Raw genomic sequence first — 14,760 nt, forward strand, 5'->3', positions numbered from 1 at the left:
CAGAACTGCCACTAAGCTAGTGGGACTTGTCAATTAAATTTAAGGCATCACATTGAGAGTCTAAGTATCTAAGTATACCATCAAGTGTTTCATATGGTGGAAAAACCTCCCTGAACCCAAGCAATATTTAAATTTGTACAATATAGCATTAGGAAAACCCATGTAGCATTTTGTTGCTTTATATAGAACATCATTATCCCTGGCAGAATGACTGTTTGCCTGTTCTCTTGGGACCAGAGTATAAGATCAAGTCTGAGCATTGAGCTTTCCTAGGTAAAGGAAGCTCATGTATAATTGATGTTGATAGCATTAAATGAAGCACTCATTGTCTCTTTTTTTTTGCTACCTGACTTTAGAGTCACATTGACTGCAAACAATGAGAAAATCAAGCAACCAACTCCCTTAGATTGGTTAGTTGCTTCAAAGAAGGATGTGAATGGAAAAGGCACTTCCAGTAGCATTAGTAAACCTAATATGTTGTCACCAACTGGAAAGAGCAATTTGACGAAACAAAAACTTTTACACTGGAAAAGCAAAAATTCCTGTATATTCGTCCAGAGAAATAGTCCCAAGGAATGGAGTCTATTGGGCATGCACTGCAAAGATAGTCAATAATTCCACAGTAAGTCTGAGAGATTCTTGCTATAACAAAATTATTGGTGTGCAGTTGACTTGAATTTATGTGAAAACCAAACAAATACCTACATTCTTCTTTGTTGGATAAATATTCCAAGACATCAGGTAAAAATGAATGCCTGGTAGCCCTAAAGAAAAGTCAGTCTGAATTAATTTCTATGATTCAGAAACTTTTACGAAATTGTCAAAAAGTTCTCTTTGATAGTTTTTGAAGAGGAATTATGATTTTCCATTTTTTAAAATAATTTTTAGCTTAGAAACTTTAATATAATCATTGACAGTAACTGGTACTGAATAAAAGATTTATTTCAGAACATTTATATTGTGTTACAAAACTTTTTTTTTACTTTCTATTACAATTCAATTAGAAAATGTTCCAAAATCCTTCTGTTTTCACCAGATGGAAAACTGTTTCTTTGTAATTCTATATGCAGTGAAAACAACAACTGAATCTAAACTAAAAGCATTCTCAAAAATGTTACACTACCTTCAGATCAGTGAAGCATTTCAAGTCACTATTAATGCTGAACCAGTAAATATAGATTATCAGCTGCAAACTAACTTCAACATTATTCAATATGAAACTGTGCTAAGTCCTAAAGGACTATAAGAATGAACTTGTTTGGACGTATCACAACACAAAATTAAATATGAGGAAGCCTCTTCAGGTTTCCATGCGAAAAGAACTATTAAATAGAAAATCATTAAGGAAGCTTCTCCACCAAGTGGTTCTTGCTTGAACACTAAAGGGAACAAATTTAAGCTGTTGAATTTCTTGTGCATCTCTACACACCTCATAGTGTACTGGTGTTGTAAGTCAGTCTTACATCTTTTTGCATTGCAGAGTATGCCTGCGAATTACACATAGTTCAGGTGCCAATTGAAGTACTTTAGTGCTTCTTTTGTACTATACAGTCTCTGACTGCACATATTTGAATGCCCTGACTACTCAACTACAAGTAATGAAGTCTTCAATGAAAACTCGAAGTCTAGAGGTAAGATTAGAGATGAATAGTGAAGCAAAATAAAATTTAAAAAAAGGGGGGGAAAAGGTAAATTAAAGAATAAATGAAAAGAAATAAAAGCTCCTTGTTACTTCAATTATTGTAAACTTTGGAATCTGTCAGTAGGAGGTTAAACTTCAAGCTCTCAGGTGATCATGAACTATGGAAGCAGGAAAGTTGCCACTCAAGACACCACGGCAGAATGAATATATTCCTAGCTTTATTGAATAATACTTTCAATTAGACCAAATGGAACAGCTGGAAAGAATGGACAATATTTTGAGAAAGTTCTTCAAATTGCCTCTTCTTCCAATTATACTAATAGTTTTAATTAAAAATTATTAACTGCACCTATAAGCTTTGCCTTGACTCTGTTCTTAGCCTACCACAGGCACAAAAGTACTACTATTACCAAAGGATAACAGTGAGAAATGTGAGCCAAGACTCCCCATAATTCCAGTGGTACCACTTATAAATATAATATGAAGCATAAGATATTAAAAATGCAACTATATCAGAAGTTCAGAAAATCAGTTTTATTTAAATGTAAATTAACAAACTCTCCTTTCCTTCAGTGTAACAAAATTGCATAGTCCACTGATTTTAATTAAGATGGGAAAACTGTTTTGATAAAATAAGAAATGACCCCAACTTCTGCCCAAAACTTAAAATGAAACTACATATGAAGTGAATAGAAGAGAAAAATTATTGTTAAAGTTGACTTTTCCTCTATACTGTTTTTAGTCTCTTTCTCTTTTTTTTTTTTTTTTTTTTGTATTTGTGGACTGAAAAGCCCAAACTTCACTAAAACTCACAAATGTTAACAATGTACAAAAACACGGAGACATTTGTTGCAGACAAAGAATGTTTTCTGAAAGTTTTTTAATCTTTTGAATTAATGTTTCATTAAAAATTGCACTTAGCACATACAACTGAAGTTACATGCTGAAAATTTCTTCTTAGTTTTCACTTTGTGTCTAGTATAAAGAACATCCACAAAGTCTAATTGACATCACTAGATATGGCTTAGAAACTACAACGATTTTTCTGGATATTATTCAGAGGTATGAAAAAACATACCAGAGCAACACTAAAAATGTCCCTTGAATGACCTGAATATAAAAAAACCCAAACAAACAAAACCCAAACAAGCAAACCAACAAAACCCCCAAAGACATGATGCTTTGTGATTCAGTGATTTGTGTTTAAAAACTCTAAATAATCAGGGAAGTGAAAGGCAGCACATAGTAGTTAATAACCTACTCAAAACTACTCAGAATAAAAGAAAACGTGTCAATACAGTTTTCACAGGAATAGCTGAATGACACACTAATATCACCAGGGCTTCAGCAGTAAGATTTCTTGATTATCAAGCTGTTAATATGTTCCCTGGTTACAAGGTTATTCTAGACCATTAACATCTTCCTGGCTATTGTTCTTCAGACCTTTCAAAATACCTGTGGAAGTTTTGCTTTAAACTTTAATGGGTTGTGTGTTTTTTCACTCAGAAAATTAGTCCATGACAGAAAATAGCTACTTAAAATACTCTTAAGGGTTAATGGCCACAGAGGCAATGGCATTCTGCCTATGCAGGTATGGCACAAGCTCATGACTCAGGTATGAATAAAGACTTTTTCTTTTGCCTTGTTTACACTTGATGTCAGAACATGTGTATTTTTTATTAGAAGAATTAAATACTATATTTTGAAGAAATATGTGGGATAACAAACTATTTCCTCAATGAGTCCATCAGTAGAAAGAGGCCTGGATGTTAAAGACACAAAACTTGCATGACTTGTAATTACAGTGGATAATATTCTCCACATATCACAAGAAAGAGAAATGTAGATCTTAGTTTCCTAACATATCTATGAGCAGTGAAATTCTAGAAGCATGAATTACCAGGGATGAATTAAAGTACAGAGGTCCTACTGAAAATATACACAGCCATAGTTTATACTTATAAGCATTGTGGTATGTGCTACCCGGTAATTAATTTAATGACCCACTGTCATAAGGTTGAGAAGAATTATCAGATGACTACCTACTTTAGCAAATGACTAGAGTATCAAATTTACAGATTATGCTACTGGTAGCTACGGTATAATGAAACTATTATCATATATAAATCTATTAAAATATTAATTGCTGCATCAACCTAATACTATCATTAGTTGTCTCTGCCAAGTTAATATTGTCATCTGAATTTGACTCTTTCCTAGAATTAGCAAATCAATTATAATACCCATAATACCCTTCAAAGGTAATTGAATGAGGTATATTTAATTCTCATGTATTCCGAAAGACATGGTTTTCAGGAATCTGTTTTCTTTGTATTGAACTTTGCCCTTTGACAATACCTCTAAAGGTAGAGAATAGGAGTACAGTATGGTCTTCTACACTGTTTGTAGTCTCTTCAGCACTCAGTGATGTGTATCCAAATCTCTCTAACACACATTCTGTACAGTCACTGATGTATTTGCAGTTCTCTACAGCAGCTGCTGACACATAACCAGTTATTTCACAATGAAACCTATAATAACTGTTTCCTTCCCAGTGAAACTTTGTCAAAACTGGCACCTAGATACTATGATTGCTGTGGTACAAATAGCTGAGAGAGTGAAAACTAGCCTGAACACTATACTCATTCTTCTGTAAAGTATGTGTGCAAAGGCATCAATGGGTAAAATCATGGTAGTTTCTCACATATTTCACTTTTCTTTTGAAATCCTAAGCAGTGTTGCATTTACATCATTTTACAGTTCAATCTCTTTGCTAGTCTAATAAGTATATATGCCTGTATACATATATAAATGCATATATATTTTTTAATTATATGCTTTTTTTACTTTTTGAGATGCAGAATGTCACCATGTAGCACCACAGTAATGAGAAGAAAGAGGACTGGGCCTGACATCTGCCTGTCTCTTACCATTTCTTTGTTTTCTTTTTCACTCTTTCTTCTTGCCTCAGCCCCTGTGCCACAAACTCAATTGTTTGTAGAGCCTTCTCCTGAAATCATGCACTGAGTTGCCAGTTTTAACCTCAACAGCAAAACCTAATGTAACCACAAATGTTGGCTGAAACCATATGCTAAAATTCAGTCAAATAACTGTATTGTCCTGTTACCATAACTTTTCTGTGGTTTATTGTGCTTAGTGATTTTGTTGTGTCTGAAATGACTGTATAATTTGTGCACATGTATCTTCTAACCAGAAACCTAACCTGTGGCTAGATATTTTGAATAGATGAATCTGTTACAGAAATTAGGTCCAGACAATGTATTTTAAGCAAATGGGGATTTACTGTTCCTGGACTGTTGGGATTCTAGAGGGTTTTCTACGAGAGAATGGCCATGTGAGCAATCCTGTATGAGAACAAGACTGATAAGAGCCTCAGCCAAGCAAGAATGCAATAAGGATGTGACCCTGAATGAGGGGGGAGAAACTCGATGAGACAAACAACCCCTGGAAGGGGTTGGGACGGAAGAGGAAGTTCCACAAGGCAGGAAGCCTGGCAAGGCTGATGTGGCACTTTTTATCCAATCATAAGAAGGTTTAAAGCGCGGGCTAATTTAACTGTCCAATCTTGAGGTACTGCATGTTACTCACGTGTGTGGGAGAACATTATAAAAGGGCTTTCTTAGTTGTAATAAACGGGCATTGCTTGATCACATTGGTGGTGTGCATGCTCAGCTCTCCTGCACTGGACTATCAAACGGATACTCCTTTTGACAATATCACATTGCTGCAAACACAGGCTTGTATACCTACCCTTTGGTGAGAATGAAACTAAAATCACAATCCTAATAAGAAACATCTATGACTGGGAAACATAAAACTATGGTGGAAATGTTTACATTGTAAACACAACAAAAAAGTTCTAAAAGGGCTCAAGAACTCTGTTACCAGATAGTGGGAACAGGATAAATGATGATAGCTAAGTGGCTTCCAAATTGGTTTCCAGACTCTGAACTTTGTGGACACAGTAATGTGGTTTGCAACTGGGCAACAAAACGTTATTTCCTTACAGTGTTTTCCAACTAGAAGTTCACTAGAATGAATAAGAAATGTTCTGGTTCATAGGAAGTGCTAAGGGTTGAAAAACATAAGCTATACAAAACATTTGGGAACACAGCTATCTTCTCTGCATGAGTATTTCCTTTATGTGTATGTTATCCACCACTTACTCCATTCCTGTAGTGCTGGCCAAGTTCAGAAGGACTGAACATTACCCAAGTCCCAACATCTAGTGCTTCCTCTTGCCTGCACAGCTCTGCAAGGCTATATACAGCCACCAGTAGTTTTTAACCCTATTTCTCTACCCTCAGTCATTTACATTCCTTGGGGTCTTTTTCAGTCCATTAAATATGACCTTTGCATGTTCTGTTGGAGTTTTATCATACAGTTAATTCATGACTTTGTCCTCAGGGGCAAAGTGTATGGAAACAGCCCATGTTCTACCCAAAACAGTGTTTTTCCCCCAGCACGTCCTTTTAACAGGGACAATATTAAACTGCCTCACTGACTAAAGCTACTATGACTGTTTCAAAAAGCTATTAAACCACACAGTACTCAAGACCCACATCCAACACTTTCACCTCCTCAAACACAGCATTTTCTCTCAACAGTTGTTTAGAGGAATATTATCACTCTGTGCTTCTACCATGGATGATCTTTATTGTTTTAATATCAATAACGAGCAATTATAAATAACAAGACTCTGATTCTAACAGCAAATATATCAATCTTAATGTATGTTTAATACCAGGTTACATCTGCAGTATTTGACGAACTGTAGAAGAAGGCTTACACCATGACACCAGAGGTGATGGCAGGTGATGTAGGAAGAAACACTGAAGCTCATAGGGAAATGTTGTTTATACGTCACTGCCTGTCTGAGATGTGTGATTTGTGCAAATCTGTGTTAAGAGAAGGGTATCCACAAACTGCATATGGTCTGTGTGGACTTATTCAGCCATTTTTATGAACAATAATTTTCCATAAAGTGAAAACTTAAGTCTCCCATGACTGTACCAGATTCTAAAATCAAGGACTGTCATCTTCTGACATTTTCCACATTCTAGGGCAATCTTTCCTTTCAGAATCAGGCAGACGAGGGAGGCCCTGCTAAAATTCAGAAGTTTCCCTGCAAGACAGAATGTCAAAAGCAAAATGGTCAACACCTTCTCCTGGACAAGAATAAAGATTAATTGTTTCTAACTTCTGTGTCCAGTGTAATTTCTCAGATTAATACAATTGTCCTTGATTTAAGAGGCCCTGGACAATATCTGTGAAATACAGCATGTAGGCTGAGCGGAAGAATGGGTGGCTCATGGGGGAGCTGGGCAGAACGCTTACTGCAAGGTGCAAGCTGTACTCACTGTACCTTCAGCTGGGTGCATTGTGCCAGCAGCAAACTCCTGGGAGCTGGAACAGTACATGAATCAAATGCCATCACTCTTTTCTTTCTCCTTTTTTTCTCTTGCTGTCTCCTATTATGTTTCTATGCATAATAAGCATTCCTTAAGCTCTTGGCTCTGTCCAACAGCAGCAGCTACAAGGCTCACAGATGGCTCATGGAGGTGATGTCAAGAATATTCATTTGTCTCTGAGCCACTGCAGAATATTTTCCCAACTATCTCAACTGGGAACAGCTAGGAGAACAAGTCCTTCTGATTTCCAGTAGTGTGACCATACTTACTCTGCAAGAGGAGAAACGTTGACTCTGTGGGTGGCCTGATTGACAACAGTTTGTCTGCTAAGCACAGTTCAGCACTGAGTTTTGTAGTGCCAGTTCTGTAACTAGAACAGTTAATGCCAGAGAAGTGTATTGACTAGGTCAGGACATTATTTCCCTTCGCACAAAAAGAACTACATAAACATTTTTTCCAGTATGCAGAAAGCAATTCCTGAATTTAATGACTGCATATGTCTACAATATGTTGTTATTACTGAGAACAAAATGGACAAGGTATAACTGCATGTGTAAAAACTGCCATGATGTTTTGGTAGGTCCCAATAGGCAGAGTATGATCTACATGTGGTATTGTATGAAGCTTGCAAATCTCTCTAAAACATCATGTTGGTGATGTTTCTGGTTCCTGAGTGAACAAACAAGCAGAAATTTAATATGGATGTGGTGTCAAGAACTTACTAATAAGCATAGTTATCTTTAATATGAAAGGGCAGCTGCACATGCTGTTGTCAAAGGAATTGCCTGGTTTTATCTATTAAAGAAACAAATCTCTTTTTAGTGCCATTTGTTACATGGGTCACATTGTGTCTGGTTAGATCAGCCCGTGTTGTATCAAAAATGCACACTGTGTATGCTGACAAAGCCCAAAGCAATACAGTACAGGATACATTTCCAGCCTAGTAAGTGGGAAGCTACAGCTGTGTCTTCAACCAACAATGACAATCATTGTATTTACTTTCCAACATGCAGTTTTTCACTATTGGCAAAATGTGCTGTAGGCAGAAGTTACCTTAGCAGAATGCTATAGACCTTGAAAACAAGTGTGTCACCTCAAATCTGCAGAATATCCAGGAATAATGACATATTCTCATTACATTCATCATCATCATCATTATCAGCAGTAGTAGTAGTATTCTGTGTATTGTACTATATTACCGGTGTGGCTCAGATGTAACCATTAGATTCTTGCAAGCTCCCTGCTACAGGAAGATACTAGGTTTTGGAGCTGGAGTCCTCACATAATGGATAACTTCGCATATCCTGCTCCAGAAATAATTTTTAGTATACAGAATAGAAAAGGGACATAGTCCAGTGAGCTCCAGCAACAAAAGCTATTTTATTCCCACCTATTTTAATATGTGTTCTCTCACTAGCTCTCCCACAGCTCTCCTTTTCCTTTCCCTCTTAATTATGTCATCATTCTCTGTACTCACTACTTAAACTTTTTCTCTCCCATTTCTTAAGTTTACTTTCTGTGTCACCCAACCTCATAATAATCCAACTTCACAATAGACAGAATTGAAAAGGTCTTCACAATAACTCTTTTTCCTAGACTTTAGTAAGCAATGGCTTAGTATTATAATACTTCTATATATTTGAAATATTTAGCTATTGCTAAAGAAGGAAATAAACTTAAAGCCCCATAACGTTTTTTCGACCTAATAGTGATCATCATCCTTTTACCTGCCTTTCTTATTTCTGTCCTATATTTGAACTATAAGCTCTTTGGGGAAGAAACTCTCTTTTTTTTTTTTTAAAAAAAAAAGAAATAAATTCTAAGTTACACCTAGCATATGTATGCCGTATCTAAAAACTAATGCCAAAGTTCTTCTCCTACCAGTACCCTTCCAGTCATCTTGTTCCAAAACATATACTGTCTCACACACAGAGACATTCACATATGGGCATAACTTAGTTGAAGCATGCAGCTAGGAGGAAGCTACCAAAAACCTTTAAGCCTTTTGCAAAATTTAATCAAAGAAAGAGGTAATCCTGAATGATGGCAAAGCAAATTATGAACTGTGGCACGTATACACCCGTAAGAACACACACATACACACGATCAGTTGCTTTTGCACCTCTTGTGATCCATGGCTACTCACCATTTCTTTAGAAGGCAGGACTTTGTATGGCTCTTCCCTGAGCAAATCCAGTACTAAATGCCACTCAGGAAGATAATTAACTTTTGTCTAGAATACTTCTATGTGGTACATAGTTTCAAACTTTTCCTGTATCTTTTCAGGCATTTTTTGAAATGTGTATTTTCTTCATCAGCAGGATTTCTTCCACATATAAAGGAGAAATTTTAGAACATGAAAGAGGGCCATCCAAATGAATTTGGGACCTTTATGCTAAATGTCAAGTAAAGGCAACATAATCCCTTGATTCATATTAAACAAGTGTTCCCAGAAAACAAAGCCTTTTTTGCTCAGAACATGGACACATTTCTGTGGCTTACAGTGTGCAAATGTTCTTTGCTGATGTTCATGAAAAGCAATATTTTTTTTAGTAAATACTTCTTAGTTGCTATTTAAAAATTCCTTTGTTTAAAAACTCCAGCAATTTCATTTTTAAAATAGTGCAATTCTTGCAACAAGTTGCATTTGGATAATTTGCTCATCATATGCAAATTTCTGATGATTATTATGAATAAATTAAATTCATCACTGTAAGATTATTTGTTTCCTTCCAAGAGGAAAAAAATACTGTATGTATATTTATGACTATATTTGAGCTTGCTTTGTGAAATGCCTTTGCATGAATGCTTAATTATTTCTGAATTATGCAAGCCCATATTTAGAAAAGAAAGCAAATTTTGCAAGACTGTAAAACTTGTGCTAAGTTTTATTAGAACACCTGCACTGGTTTTGAAGCAGAGTAGTCAATAAAATCAATAATATCTACCTTTAAATAAAATAGAAAGTCAAAACGGATTCATGATGTACCTGATAAAGGTCATGTGCCAGGGGCATGCAATATCTTGAAATTATAGAAAAGAGGGAAAAGTAAGTCTTATTGAAGAAAAATAAAGATCTGTTTCTTATTTTATACCCTGTCTTCCTTTGTCTTTACTGACCTTGATGTTCTTTTTCTTTAAGTTACATACAGTTCAGCTGTGTTTGAGGAAGTTTCTGCACAGCATCATAATGATCCAAGAATTGTAGGTGTAGTTTACCCATCTCTAAAAGACAGCCATGTGCATTTTCTTGTGATACTGATGCTTATCTCTTTTCAGTCACTCTGTTTTGCACTCAACACCAGAATTACTTGGGAATCTATTAACTAAGTTAGTATGAAGAAAAGATTTCATAATGAAAGCGAAAGCCTATGTGCTTTTTTGTCCAAATATTTTTTCTTAATTTGTGCAAGGGGATTTTTTCACAAAAGCAAAGTAACATAACTCAGTCATGGCCTGCAAGATGAATATAGCCCACTGTTTCTTCTTCAAGAGACAAAAGAGAACAACTTCTGGATCAGCAGATGCTGCAGAGACATCTAAGCATTGCCTTCTGCCCACCAGAGCTCCCTGTGGGAGATGCACAAACCAGTGCATTTGGCAGCTGCTGCTGTGTAAGAAGGGAGAGAGCACTATTGGATGAAGAGAGGTAGAATGGTCCCAAAACGCAAGTGTAGGCCCTTGATTGTTTTGCTTGGATCACCCATGCTTTGGAGGCATTACACCAATTTCTCAGTGTAAGGGAAATACAGTAATTGTTGAAATAGTTCAATGCACAGTGAAAACTGATTGACCTATGCATTTGGGAAACTAGGAGAGAAGGAAATACAGAGTCACAGAATCATCTATGTTGGAAAAGACCTTGAATATCATCCAGTCCAACCGTTAACCTAAGACTGACAGTTCCCAATGACACCATATACATAAGTGTTATGTCAACCTGACTCTTAGACACCTCCAGGGATGGGGAATCCACCATTTCACTGGGCAGCCCATTCCAACATCTAACAACCTGTTCTGGAAAGAAATGCTTCCTAATATCCAGTCTAAACCTTCCCTGGTGCAACTTGAGGACATTACCTCTTGTGTTATGGTTTGTTACTTGGTTAAAGAGACTCATCCCCAGCTCTCTGCAACCTCCTTTCAGGTAGCTGTAGAGGGCGATGAGGTCTCCCCTCAGCCTCCTCTTCTCCAGACTAAACACCCCCAGTTCCCTCAGCCGCTCCTCGTACGACCTGTGCTCCAGACCCTGCACCAGCTGCGTTGCCCTTCTCTGGACACGCTCGAGTTATTCAATGTCCTTTTTGTAGTGAGGGGCCCAAAACTGAACACAGGAATCGAGGGGCGGCCTCACCAGTGTCGAGTACAGGGGTAAGATCCCTTCCCTGTCCCTGCTGGCCACGCTATTGCTGACACAAGCCAGGATGCCATTGGCCTTCTTGGCCACCTGGGCACACTGCTGGCTGCTGTTCAGCCGGCTGTCAATCAGCACCCCCAAGTCCCTCTCTGACTGGCAGCTCTCCAGCCACTCCTCCCCAAGCCTGTAGCGCTGCTGGGGGTTGTTGCGGCGCAAGGGCAGACCCCGGCATTTGGCCTTATGGAAACTCCTCCAGTTGTCCTCAGCCCATGGCTCCAGCCTGTCCAGGTCTCTCTGCAGAGCCTCCCTACCCTCGAGCAGATCAACACTCCCACCCAACTGGGTGTCATCTGCAAACTGACTGAGGGTGCACTCGATCCCCTCGTCTAGATCATCAATAAAGATGTTAAACAGGAGTGGCCCCAACACTGAGCCCTGGGGGACACCAGTCGTGACCGGCCACCAACTGGATTTAACTCCGTTCACCAAAACTCTTTGGGCCCGGCCATCCAGCCAGTTTTTACCCAGTGAAGCGTGTGCCCATCCAAGCCATGAGCAGCCAGTTTTGCCAGGAGAATGCTGTGGGAAACAGTGTCAAAGGCCTTGCTAAAGTCAAGGTAAATTACATCCACAGCCTTTCCCTCATCCAATAAGCAGGTCACCCTATCATAGAAGGAGATCAGGTTTGTCAGGCAGGACCTGCCTTTCATAAACCCATGCTGACTGGGCCTGAGCATCTCGTTGTCCTACACGTGTTGTGTGATGGTACTCAGGATGAGCTGCTCCATCAGCTTCCTGGGCACCGAAGTCAAGCTGACAGGCCTGTATCATCCTTCTGACCCTTCTTATATATGGGCATCGTATTGGCCAGTGTCCAATCTGTCGGGACCTCCTCAGTCAGCCAGGACTGCTGATAAATGATGGTAAATGTGTTCCTACCCCTCAGAGGAAAGTTAACCTGAAACACTTGCCATGTTTATTGGCACAAGAAGGATGTTTACAATAATATAATATCTGAGGTCTGGAAAAGCAAAGATTTGTTTTCAATTATAAGGCAGCTGGCCCAGCCCAAATTAATTGCAGCATCAAAGGTAGTCAGCTACATCAAGGCAAAAACTGTTTTGTTTGTAGCATATGTTCCATCAACATATCACAATATAAAATACATAGCCTTTTGGTTGTGATAACATTGCTTTAGTATGGTACAGTGGTGACATTTTTTTTCAAGAGCTAGTTATTTTTTATGAATAGTGGTATGTTGTGCAAAACTCCTAAGTGTTAAGAGTGAAGAGTCAGCTGGTGGTTATTAAATTAAATGGCTCTTCTGGTCATTTTTTTGGGAGATATATATATATATGTAAATAATTTTTATTTGCAACTATAGAATCACAGGCCACAAAATCATTCAGGCTGGAAGGGACCTTGAGTGATCTCTGTTCCAACCTCCTGCTTAAAGCAGGATCAGCTGCTGAGGTAGCTCAGGGCTTTATTCAATCGGGTTTTGAACATCCCTGAGGGTGGGGTCTACACAACCTGTTCCACTGCTTTACTGCCCTCATGGTGAATAAGTGTTTCCTGATAACTATTCAAGCCCCATTTTTCAGCTTCTGTATGGTACTTCTCATCCTCTCACCAATCACCACTATTAAGAGCTCAACACTGTCTTTTTCCTGAACCTCCCCATCCCGTTCTCCTCACAGATGCTGGGGGAGCTGTTGTTAGATCCTTCTTAATCTGTTTCTTCCCCAGGCTGATCAACCATCTTGGTGGACCTTTCTTCAGCTTATCAATGTCTTTCCTGTACTGGGGCACCCAAAACTGGACCAGTCTTTTGGTCTTTTGGAATGTAGCAGAAAAAAATTGCCAGACTGTTTCCAAGCACTGTCTCATGGCCATCCCTACTTTTGACTAACCAGCATGCAACTAAATTAATCAAGTTAATAAAATTTTGTTTTACTTTCTAATACTGATAACCTCAGTATTGACTCATCCATAAAGCATCTAGTTTCTTCTTTGTTCTGGACCATCAAGATGCAGGCACTTTTCAGTTGCTACATTACAAATTCCCAAAACAAGGTAAAAATTATAAATAAAAAATTAAGCTTTGCAATAAGGACATAACTGAGAGGGAAACAAAGCATCATTGTTACTCTTCAGAGAGAACTGACCATGGTGAAGGTGTAGGGTGTTTTCCTGGCAACACATATACTTAAGTTTCATTCTTTCTTTCTGCAAGACACACCCAATCCCTGGAAGCACATCTACAAATATTGTTTTAATAAATGCCTTTCCCCCAATCAACTGTGTTATTAAGTAATATAGTATCTTCAGTTAGAAAGAGAAAGGTAACGTGAACTAAAATCTGACCACTATTTAGTTTAATTAGATAATGAGAAGTTAGATAAGCACTTGATTTAGATACTGATATTTTTGTGAACTAGACTACTACACTTACAGACAGAGGCACTTGCACAAACAGTTATTATAACTTTCTGGAAAAAAAATGACATAAACCCCTTGCACAATTCACAATATTGCTGTGAATCTCTATAGACTGTAAATATCCCTGTGTGGTGAAAGGAAGGGGAAATATGAGTGGCTCAGAGGAAAAAAAAGTGAATAAATTTGATTCCAGAATTTTGGTGCATTCACTGAGGATGCTAAATGAGGAAATAATTCCAGTTATGAAGAGAGTAAGTTCTCTGTATGGCGGGTATGTAACAATTTTGGTGGGGAGTGGCTAGTTAGTGAATGGAAGACAAAAGTTCCTGTAATCCAAAACTTCTTTTCAGTTCTGCTCTTCACAGGTTTTAACATCTTTCTTTCACACTTTGTCTTACAGCTACTGAGGACATATTTACAACTTGAAAAGTTGATTAAAAAATTTAATTTGCAACCGAGGGAGCTAAATTATTTTGGTGCTCATATTCCACTTTTACACTTAGAAATTGCTCTCAATTACTATTTGATACAATCTAAATACTCTTCTGTGGAGATTCAGCTTTTGAATTTATATTCAGACATACTTATTTAAAAGATTAATTATATTTTTAAAAAGTAGAACATTTCATATTCAGACACCTTGACAGATGAAAGGGTTAATTTGGTCAGCTTTAAAATATAAGCATGTTTTTGTGTTTTTCAGGCAGTTTTATCACACTATAATTAAATAAGAATTTAGTTTATTTTTTATTAAACATGTGAAAAGTGATAAATGAAACATCAATGAACAATGACATCAAATGGTGCCAAATGAAAAACAACAGCCTCCTGTTCATTACTTTGCAGAAGCTTCCCCCAGATACTGAATTCCCAAAAGATTCTGTAGC

Source organism: Athene noctua, chromosome 1 (genome assembly GCF_965140245.1).
Source record: "Athene noctua chromosome 1, bAthNoc1.hap1.1, whole genome shotgun sequence".
Classification (NCBI taxonomy): domain Eukaryota; kingdom Metazoa; phylum Chordata; class Aves; order Strigiformes; family Strigidae; genus Athene; species Athene noctua.